Raw genomic sequence first — 11,582 nt, 5'->3', positions numbered from 1 at the left:
GAGGGGGGACCTCAATGAAACTTACCGAATAGCCTTGGATAGAGTGGATGTGGATAGGATATTTCCCCTAGTGGGAGACGTCATAGCTTCAGAATTAAAGGACATTCTTTTAGGAAGGAGATGAGGAGGAATTTCGTTAGTCAGAGGGTGGTGCATTTGTGGAATTCTTTGCCACAGAAGACTGTGGAGGCCCAGTCACGGTTTCAAGGTTTCAAGGTCAGTTTATTGTCACATGTACCAATTAAGGAACAGTGAAATTCAAATTACCATACAGTTGTACTAAAAAAAGCAACAAGACACACAACTACATAAAAGTCAACGGATTCCCCACGTTCCTCATTGTGATGGAAGGCAATAAAGCCCAAACCTCTTCCTTTTTAATCCCCCGCGTTCGGGGCAGTCGAACCATCTGCAGTTGGGCTGATGGAAGCTCCCAAAGCCGGCAGTCGAAGCACCCATATCAGGGCGGTTGAAGCCCACGTGTCGAGGCTGTCGAATCCCCTGCGTCAGGGCGGTCGAAGCCCCCGTGTCGGGGCGGTCGAAGCTCCTGCATCGGGGTGATCGAAGCCCCTGCGTCGCGGTGATCGAAGTTCCTGCGTCGGGGCTGTCGAAGTTCAGGTGTCGGGGTGATCGAATCCCCTGCGTCGGGGTGATCGAAGCCCCTGCGACTTGGAATTCCTCAAAGTCGACCTCTAACCAGAAATTGCAAGCTCTGCAATGTTAAAGTTCGCAGGCACCCACGGTTGGAGCCCCAAAGTCGACCCCCGACAGGGATCGCGAGCTCTGTGATGGTCAGTCCTGTAGGCACCCGGGGTGGAGTTCTTGAAGTTGGTCTCCAGCAAAGGCCACCAACTTCTCGATGTTAGACCACAGTGCGGACGGAGATATGATACGGAAGAAAAATATTCCCCCAACTGCCCCCCTCCCCACTCCCCACATAAAACAAGCTAAAAAACACTAAATACTAACATTTAACACACACAAACAGACAGCAAAGAGGGAAGGACAGACAGACTGTTGGCGAGGCAGCCATTGCTGGCGCCACCTGGTGGTTAAGTCAGTGGATATTGTTAAGGCAGAGATAGATAGATTATGAATTAGTTTGGGTGTCAGGGGTTATGGGGAGAAGGCAGGAGAATGGGGTTAGGAGGGAGTGATAGATCAGCCATGATTGAATGGTGGAGTAGATTTGATGGGCCAAATGGCCTAATTCTGCTCCTATTGCTTATGACCTTATGAGCAACCTAGTTGCCTTATTTTGGCTTTTAAAAGCTTCCAAATCATTAGATGTCCCGCGAATCATTGCCAAGTAACATGAAGGTAGACAAAAATGCTGGAGACACACAGCGGGTGAGGCAGCATCTATAGGAATAGGTGACGTGTCAGGTCGAGACCCTTCTTCAGACGGATGTGGAAGAAAGGAAAAAACGGTGACAGTGGGCTGTGGGAAAGCTGGGAAGGGGAGGGGAAGGAGGGAGAAAGCAAGGACTACCTGCAATTGGAGAAGTCAATGTTCATACCGTTGGGGTGTAAAATGCCCAAGAGAAATATAAGGTGGTGCTCCTCCAATTTGCGGTGGGACTCACTGTGGCCATGGAGGAGGCCCAGGACAGAAAGGTCGGATTCGGAATGCGAGGGGGAGTTGAAGTGCTGAGCCACTGGGAGATCAGGTTATTTAATGGAAGTGTTAGGCGAAGCGATCGCCAAGCCTGCGCTTGGTCTCACCAATGAAGAGCAATTGACACCTGGAGCAGCGGGTGCAATAGGTGAGGTTGGAGGAGGTGCAGGTGAGCCTCTAGACTGCTTGGGTCTTTGGATGAAGTCGAAGGGGAAGGTAAAGCGACATGTTTAGCATTTCCTGCGGTTGCAAGGGAAAGTACCAGGAGAGGAGGTGGTTTGGGAGGGAAGGCACAAATTGACCAAGGAGTTACGGAGGGAGCGATCTCCGCGGAAAGCCGAAAGGGGTGGAGATGGCAAGATGCGGCCAGTGTTGGGATCCCATTGGAGGTGGCGAAAATGTCGGAAGATTATATGTTGTATGTGGTGGCTGGTTGGGTGGAAGGTGAGGACAAGGCGGACTCTGCCCTTGTTACGAATGGGGGGGATGGGGAGTGAGTGCATTAACGTACTATGAACATTTGATGGCACTGGGCCTGTACTCGCTGGAGTTTAGAAGGATGAGGGGACACCTCATTGAAATGTACAGAATAGTGCGGTTGTAGAGAGGATGTTTCCACTAGTGGGAGAGTCTCCGACCAGAGGGCACTGCCTGAGAACAAAATGATGTACCTTTTGAAAGGAGATGAGGATGCTGTTCTTTAGCCAGGGGGTGGTGAAACTGTGGAATTTATTGCCATATACGACTATGGAGGCCAAGTAGTATGTGTTTTTAAGGCAGAGATTGACAGATTCTTGATTCTTCTGGGTGTCAGCAATTGTGGGGAGTAGGCAGGAGAATGGGGTCGAGAGCGAAAGTACCCCGTTCCTGCCTTCTCCCCGTATCCCTTGAGGCTGCTATCTTTAAGAGCTCTATCTAACTCTCTCTTGAAAGCATTCAGAGAATTGACCTCCACCGCCTTCTGAGGCAGAGAATTCCACAGATTCACAACTCCCTGGGTGAAAATGTTATTCCTCATCTCCGTTCTAAATGGCCAACCGTTTATTCTTAAACTGTGGCCCCTGGTTCTGGACTCCCCCAACATTGGGAACATGTTTCCTGCCTCTAGCGTGTCCAATCCCTTAATAATCTTATATGATTCAATAAGATTCTCTCTCATCCTTCTAAATGCCAGGATATACAAGCCCAGCCGCTCCATTCTCTCAACATATGACAGTCCCCCCATTCCGGGAATTAACCTCGTGAACCTACGCTGCACTCCCTCAATGGCAAGAATGTTCTTCCTCAAATTTGGAGACCAAAACTGCACACAATACTCCAGGCCAAGTCAAGTCAAGAAGAGTCAAGAGTGTTTTATTGTCATATGTCCCGAACGGGACAATGGAATTCTTACTTGCTGCAGCACAACAGAATATGTGAATATGTATACAAAGTACATAACGGGGAAGGGGAAAAAAGAAAAAAATCAAGAAATAACAAATATAGTGCATATAACAAATAATAATATAGTATTTTGCAGTTCACAGCTCAGAGATTATCCGTTGTTGTGTTTAATACCCTGATGGCTGCAGGGAAAAGCTGATCCTGAACCTGAACCTTGCAGTTTGCAGGCTCCTGTACCTTCTTCCTGATGCCAATGGTGAGATGAGTGTGTGGTCAGGATGGTGTGGGTCCTTGATGATATTGACTGTATTTTTTAGGCAAGTGTGGTCTCACTATGGGCCCTGTACAACTGCAGAAGGACCTCTTTGATCCTATACTCAACTCCTCTTGTTATGAAGGCCAAAATGCCATTAGCTTTCTTCACTGCCTGCTGTATCCGAATGCTTACTTTCAGTGACTGATGAAGAAGGACTCCCAGATCTCGTTGTACTTTCACTTTTCCTAACTTGACACCATTCAGATAATAATCTGCCTTCCTGTTCTTGCCACCAAAGTGGATAGCATCACATTTATCCACATTAAACTGCGTCTGCAATGCATCTTCCCACTCACTCAACCTATCCAAATCACCCTGCATCATCACAGCATCCTCCTCAGTTCACACTGCCACTCAGCTTTGTGTCATATGCAAATTTGCTGATGTCACTTTTAATCCCTTCATCACAATCATTAATGTTTATTGCTGGGCCCGTTACTGTTTGTCATCTGCATGAATGATCTGGATGAGAACATACAGGGCAAGATTAGCAAGTTTACAGATGATACTAAAGTGGGTGGATTTGCAGATAGTGAAGATGGTTGAAAATTGCCGCAGGATCTTGATCGATTGGCCAGGTGGGCTGAAGAATGGTTGATGGTATTTCGATGATCCCCGGCTACTGGCTGCCCGTCTAGTCAGGCTGTGGCCGGCGCAACAGCGGGTGTTGCCGTTTCTGGGTGTCGTATTTCTCGGGACACGATCCCCTGCTGGTCGATGTGATGCGACTGTGTCTCGTCCATCCTACGGTTTTTGCATTGGTCTCCTTGCACCCCTCGGCATACGGCCGGGATGGCCCACAGCCAGAGCAATGACTGCACCCGCGGGTCCCAACGTCCTATCCCAGTCGGGGTGCCCCGACCCACAGCAGGAGCCGCCATCGACCATGCTTGCGCACCTTCTGGTAGAAGATGAACACGCCCTATCCCTTTTTGTCTGTGGGTTTACGAGTTTTGGCTGCCGCTTTTTGTTGGCCTACTCGTTTTCCTTCCTCCAGTTCTGGGGGGGGGGGTCCTGTGGCGTCAGCTGATGGTCAGACCACTTACAGTAGAACCCTCGTCAGTGGTTACGACAACTGTCACGTGACGTCATGGGTTAAGGCGAGTGTCCTGCTACATCAGCCGATCTTACATTGAGATCACCAGTCCACAGGCAGATGAGCTCAAGTCAACACCCTCGCTCAGCAGCAGCAGCAATGACTCAACGTCCCAACGCACATGTATGCCAAACTTATCTCACCAAACAAAGTAACTGTTTGACCACGAAGTTTGACTATAGTGTTTTATTTTGGGAAGTCTAACATGGGCAGGACCTACACAGTGAATGGTAGGGTCCTGTGTATTGTTGTAGAGCAGAGGGATCAAGGAGTATAGGTACTGAGTTCCCTGAAAGTGGCATCACAGGTAGATAAGGTGATGAAGAAGGCTGTTGACACATTGTAGCTATGTTACAAAATATGGAGATTATAAAAATCAAGTCTGTAATTTATCCCATCAGATAAAGCATAAAAATAAGTTTTATTTGACATCTAATTCACTTTCATATCTTCAGTATTAAAAAAGTCATGGCCATTTTCATACTCGGAAATTAGCATCTTGTTCCCTATTGCTTTTCCATTGATTTATCACACAAGCTGTGATCGAGGACAGCCCATAACTTTCTTAAAAATTAAGAGAACTGAATGAAATGTTCAGTTATTATAGATTGAAGCATTCTGAAACAAATATAAATCATCTTTCTTAGATGACCTGAAACTAAAGCATATAATTAGTTAGTTACCTAATTGTAGTTAATTGACCTTTGTGACGGAAATCGTAATAAACACCCAGACTGCCTTGAAAATAGAAAAATGTGATATTCTCAAGATCAGAACTTTAATATTATTGTATTATATTACTGTACGTCCGTAACAGATAGGTAAATAAATTACAATTTCTAGCAATATACCAAGTCTTTATGGGGAAGATCAGTACCTAGCTGGTACATTGGCAAATCATTATCAGTAGCATCATCATACTCCTCAGATTGTAACCAATAAGCAACTCTGTTCACCTTGTTTTTCCACAACTTTTCAATTTTGAGGTTGAAAATGTCCGTAAAAACGCAGGCCAGTTGGTCCGCACAGTTGTAAAGTAGTAAAGTAACAGTAGTAAAGAGAGTAAACTCAATGCTAGCATATTGCTAGCATTTGGTTCTGTCTTCACTAAGGAAGACATAAATAATCTGCCAGAAATAGCAGGGGACCGGGGGTCAAATGAGTTGGAGGAACTGAGTGAAATTCAGGTTAGCCGGGAAGTGGTGTTAGGTAAATTGAATGGATTAAAGGCCGATAAATCCCCAGGGCCAGATAGGCTGCATTCCAGAGTACTTAAGGAAGTAGCCCCAGAAATAGTGGATGCATTAGTGATAATTTTTCAAAACTCTTTAGATTCTGGAGCAGTTCCTGAGGATTGGAGGGTAGCTAATGTAACCACACTTTTTAAGAAGGGAGGGAGAGAGAAAACGGGGAATAACAGACCAGTTAATCTAACATCGGTAGTGGGGAAACTGCTAGAGTCAGTTATTAAAGATGGGATAGCAGCACATTTGGAAAGTGGTGAAATCATTGGACAAAGTCAGCATGGATTTATGAAAGGTAAATCATGTCTGACGAATCTTATAGACATTTTCGAGGATGTAACTAGTAGAGTGGATAGGGGAGAACCAGTGGATGTGTTATATCTGGACTTTCAGAAGGTTTACGACAAGGTCCCACATAAGAGATTAGTATACAAACTTAAAGCACACGGTATTGGGGGTTCAGTATTGATGTGGATAGAGAACTGGCTGGCAGACTTGGAAGCAAAGTGTAGGAGTAAACGGGTCCCTTTCACAATGGCAGGCAGTGACTAGTGGGGTACCGCAAGGCTCAGTGCTGGGACCCCAGCTATTTACAATATATATTAATGATTTGGACGAGGGAATTGAATGCAACATCTCCAAGTTTGCGGATGACACGAAGCTGGGGGGCAGTGTTAGCTGTGAGGAGGATGCTAGGAGGCTGCAAGGTGACTTGGATAGGCTGGGTGAGTGGGCAAATGCATGGCAGATGCAGTATAATGTGGATAAATGTGAGGTTATCCACTTTGGTGGCAAAAACAGGAAAGTAGACTATTATATGAATGGTTGCCGATTAGGAAAAGGGGAGATGCAACGAGCCCTGGGTGTCATGGTACACCAGGCATTGAAAGTAGGCATGCAGGAGCAGGAGGCAGTGAAGAAAGCGAATGGTATGTTAGCATTCATAGCAAAAGGATTTCAGTATAGGACCAGGGAGGTTCTACTGCAGTTGTACAGGGTCTTGGTGAGACCACGCATGGAGTATTGCGTACAGTTTTGGTCTCCTAATCTGAGGAAAGACATTCTTGCCATAGAGGGAGTACAGAGACGGTTCACCAGACTGATTCCTGGGATGTCAGGACTTTCATATGAAGAAAGCCTGGATAGACTCAGCTTGTACTCGCTAGAATTTAGAAGATTGAGGGGGGATATTATACAAACTTTAAAAATTCTTAAGGGGTTGGAAAGGCTAGATGCAGGAAGAATGTTCCCGATGTTGGGGAAGTCCAGAACAAGTGGTCACAGTTTAAGGATAAGGGGGAAATCTTTCAGGACCGAGATGAGAAAAACATTTTTCACACAGAGTGGTGAATCTCTGGAATTCTCTGCCACAGAAGGTAGTTGAGGCCAGTTCATTGGCTATATTTAAGATGGAGTTAGATGTGGCCCTTGTAGCTAAAGGGATCAGGGGGTATGGAGAGAAGGCAGGTACAGGATACTGAGATGGATGATCAGCCATGATCATATTAAATGGCGGTGCAGGCTCGAAGGGCCGAATAGACTACTCCTGCACCTATTTTCTATGTTTCTATGTTTCTATATATTTCAATAGGGCTTGTATACAAAAACCAAATCAAATGTTGAGGCGCTGGTAATATTATGAATATTGTGAGCAATTTTGGGCATCGTATCTGAGGAAGGATGTGCTGGCTCTGGAGAGGGTCCAGAGGAGGTTTACAAGAATGATCCCAGTAATCAGTACGTTAACCTATGGTAAGCATTTGTCGGCACTTGGCCTGTACTCGCTTGACATAAGAAGAATGAAGGAGGACCTCATTGAAACATACAGAATAGTGAAAGGCTTGGATAGAGTGATTGTGGAGAGGATGTTTCCTCCAGTGGGTGAGTCTAAGAGTGGAGGTCACAGACTCAGAATTAAAAGAGGTTCCTCTACTCCTATTCCTTATGATAAGAGATGAATTAAGCCATTCAGCCCATCAAGACTACACCGACATTCAATCATGGCTGGTCTATCTTTCTCTCCCAACCGCATTCTCCTGCCTTCCCCCCATAACCCCTCACACCCATACTAATCAAGAATATATCTAGTGTATTTTGTACCTTAAAAAATATATTAATTGACGATCCCCACAGCCTTCTGTTGCAAAGAATTCCACAGATTCGCCACCCTCTAACTTAAGAAATTCCTCGTTATCGCCTTCCCAAACGAATGTCCTTCAATTCTGAGGCTGAGACCTCTGGTCTTAGATTCTCCTACCTAGTCTAATCATCTGCCCCCCTCACCTGTATCCACCTGTCACTTGGCAGGCTTTGGCCCGTTTGCACCTGCTCACAAATGTTGCACTATGTAGAAGTTGGGTAGTCATGTTGCAGTTGTATAAGACGTTTGTGAGGCCATATTTAGAATATGTGCGTTCAGTTCTGGGCACCGTGTGATAGAAAATATGTTTTCAGCTGGAAAGTGTACAGAGAAGATTTACAAGGATGTTGCCAGGAATGAGTAGGCTGGGATTCTATTCCTTGGAATGCAGGAAGATGAGGGGTGATCTTGTAGAGGTGTATACAATCATGAGAGGAATAGATCGGGTAGACACACAGAGTCTCTTGCCCAGTGTAGGTGAATCGAGGACCAAAGAACATAGGTTTAAGGTGAGAGGGGGAAAAAAGTTAATAGGAATCTGAGGGGTAACTTTTTCACAAAGGGTGGTTGGTGCATGGAACAAGCTGCCAAAGGAGGTAGTTGAGGCATTGGCTATCCCAACTTTGAAGAAACAGGACAGGTTTGGAGGGATATGGACCAAACGTGGGCAGGTGGGACTAGTGTAGCTGGGACATGTTTGCCAGTGTGGGCAAGTTGGGCCGAAGGTCATGTTTCCACCCTGTATCACTCTATGATCATGACTTTGCATTTCCAGTTTACTACCCTCTATTCCCCTAGTCTGAAGAAGGGACTCAATCTGAAATGCTGTTTGTGGAAACACTAGTCCACTCCATCCACAGATCTGCTGAGTTCCTCCAGCACTTTGCTTTCTTGATTAATAAAAGGACTGTTCTGCACCCTCAGCTTTGGGGAACTGTTCGATACATTTTCCCTTCTGGAAAAGGACATTGTGATTTTTCACATTAAGTTTCCTGTTCCTACTTCTGTCCACATCCTCATGAAACAAGAGGTCGTTGGGCCTCTCAAGTCTCTGTAACTGCATTGTTTCCATGACTCTTACTCATACACTAGGAACAACTTACGGGGGCAAATTAAGGTCAGAGGGGGGAAAGCTGAACGTTGCGGCACAGTAGCGCAGCGGTAGAGCTGCTGCCTCACAGCTCCAGAGACCTGGGCTCCATCCCGACTACATGTGCTGCCTGTACGGAAATTGCACGTTCTCGCCGTAACTTGCGTGAGTTTTCTCCGAGAACTTCGGTTTCCTCCCACATTCTATAGACGTACGGGTTTATAGGTTAATTGGTTTGGTATCAATGTAGAATCATTCCTAGTGTGTATCGGATGGTGTTACTGTGCATGCATCGTTGGTTGGCACGGACTTGGTGGGCCGAAGGACCTGTTTCCGCGCTGTATCTCTAAACTTAACAAGAAATAAAATGTGTGGGGATCGTTTTTTGCCCAAAGAGTGATGGTGCCTAGGGGTGATGGTGGAGGCAGTGATGATGGGGGTGGTTTTGGTGGCCTTTAGATAGGCACATGGACATGCAGGTAATGCAGATTTCCAGATTATGTACAGGCACAGAAGTTTAATTTGGCATCATGTTCGGCCCGGACATTGTGGCCGAAGGGCCTGTTCCTGTGCTGCGTTGTTCTCTGTTCTAGGTACTGACCCTCTGCTAATGCATTATAAACCTTTGCTGAGTTAGTTGGGCAAACTAGCCTTGCACAAATCCAGACATTCGTGAATCAGTAACTCAGCAAGTGGGGCAGCATCTCTGGAGAGAAGGAATGGGTGATGTTTCGGGTCGAGACCCTTCTTCAGACCTGAAATGTCATCCATTCCTTCTCTCCAGAGATGCTGCCTGTCCCGCTGATGTACTCCAGCATTTTGTGTCTATCTTCGATTTAAACCAGTATCTGCAGTTCTTTCCCACACAATTCTTGAATCACTGCAGTCGTGATTTGTGAATGTGTACAGAGTCAGATCACTGAAATACTTTGTGTAACTGCAGATGCTGGTTTACACTGAAGTTAGACGCAAAGTGCCGGAGTAACTCAGCGGAACAGGCAGCATTTCTGGAGAGTTAGTTTAGTTTTCTTGCTATTGATGGGAGTGCAGCGTAGATTTACCAGGTCTGAAGAAGGGTCTCAACCTGAAACATCACCCATTCCTTCTGTCAAGAAGTGCTGCCTGTCCCGTTGAGTTACTCCAGCATTTTGTGTCTACCTTCATTGTAAACCAGCATCTGTAGTTCTATCCTAGACATTTTCACTAGGTTAATTCCCGGGATAGCAGGACTGACTAATGATGAAAGAATGGATTGACTGGGTTTGCATTCACTGGAATTTAGAAAGATGAGAGGGAATCTTATAGAAACATATACAATTCTGAAGGGATTGGACAGGCTAGATGCAGCAAAAATATTCCCGATGTTGGCGGAGTCCGGAACCAGGGGTCACAGTTTAAGAATTACGGATAGGTCATTTAGGAGTGAGATGACGAAACACTTTTTCACCCAGAGAGTTGTAAATCTGTGGAATTCTCTGCCACGGAAGGCAGTGGAGGCCAATTCACTGGGTGTTTTCAAAAGGGAGTTAGATTTATCTCTTAGGGCTAACGGAATCAAGGGATATGGACATATTGGACATATTGAATGGTGGTGCTGGCTGGAAGGGCCAAATGGCCTACTCCTGCACCTATTTCCTATTATTCTATGTTTTCTATGTTTATTGTCATGTGTACAAAGATACAGCAAAAAGCTTTTGTTGCGTGCTAACTAGTCAGCGGTCAGACAACACATGATTACAATCAAGGAAAGACACAGAATGCTGGAGTAACTCTGTGGGACAGGTAGCATCTCTGGATAGAAGAAGGGTCTCAACCCGAAATGTCACCCATTCCTTCTCTCCAGAGATGCTGCCTGTCCCGCTGAGTTACTCCAGCATTTTGTGTTTTTCTTTGATTAAACCAGTATCTGCAGTTCTTTCCCACACAATTCTGGAATCAGTGCAGTCGTGTCCAAATGAGCAGCCTAACCATGGCGCTGTGGAACAGGAGACTGTCACACCCACTAGACTAAATACCTCCAATTTGACAGGGATGGTGTAGGGGCCGGTGGGGAGGGGGTTACATAGACCAGGAATAGGGTCACAGCCAGAGTAGGTTTGCAGAGATAGTGAGAGACTCTTCCCACATTACAGCATTCCCTCCACTAAGTCAAAGTTATGCCCCATCAGGGATGAAAGGGGTTAACTATTTGCTGCTAAAATAATACTTCCTTATTTTATTTCCGCTTCCTGATGTAAATTTCCCCCTCTACACATTCGTGTTCTCCACACAGTGACGGCCGCTGAGGACAAGAGTTTGTCAGTCGATATTCCAGAGACGAGCAGCGGACAAAACCCAGGTACGTTATTCCGTGTCTGTTGCTCGTTCCCACAAACAATGACCTGTTTAGTTGAGTTGTGAATGTGTACAGAGTCTAATCACTGAAATACTTTGTGTATTAAGGTAACCGCAGATGCTGGTTTACACTGAGGATAGACGCAAAGTGCCGGAGTAACTCAGCGGAACAGGCAGCATCTCTGGAGAGTTAGTTTAGTTTTCTTGCTATTAAGGGAGTGCAGCGTAGGTTCAACCGGTCTGAAGATGGGTCTCGACGCGAAACATCACCCATTCCTTCTGTCCAGAGATGCTGCCTGTCCCGCTGCGTTACTCCAGCAATTTGTGTCTACCTTCAATTTAAACCAGCATCTGCAGTTCT

At 45.8% G+C, this 11,582-nt stretch overlaps 1 long non-coding RNA gene across 1 annotated transcript; it reads right to left on the bottom strand.

Annotated features, from left to right (window-relative positions):
• Positions 1-2,143: 2,143 nt before the first annotated feature.
• Positions 2,144-11,213, bottom strand: LOC116969888. The gene is made up of 3 exons (XR_004410952.1): positions 11,177-11,213; positions 9,631-9,634; positions 2,144-2,153 (listed from the first exon to the last, which is right to left on the bottom strand). It is a non-coding gene; the product is annotated as an uncharacterized LOC116969888 (long non-coding RNA).
• Positions 11,214-11,582: the final 369 nt, after the last annotated feature.

This window comes from Amblyraja radiata, unplaced genomic scaffold, assembly GCF_010909765.2.
Source record: "Amblyraja radiata isolate CabotCenter1 unplaced genomic scaffold, sAmbRad1.1.pri scaffold_373_ctg1, whole genome shotgun sequence".
In the NCBI taxonomy this organism is placed as follows: Eukaryota; Metazoa; Chordata; class Chondrichthyes; order Rajiformes; family Rajidae; genus Amblyraja; species Amblyraja radiata.
This window is presented reverse-complemented; position numbering and strand designations above follow the sequence as displayed.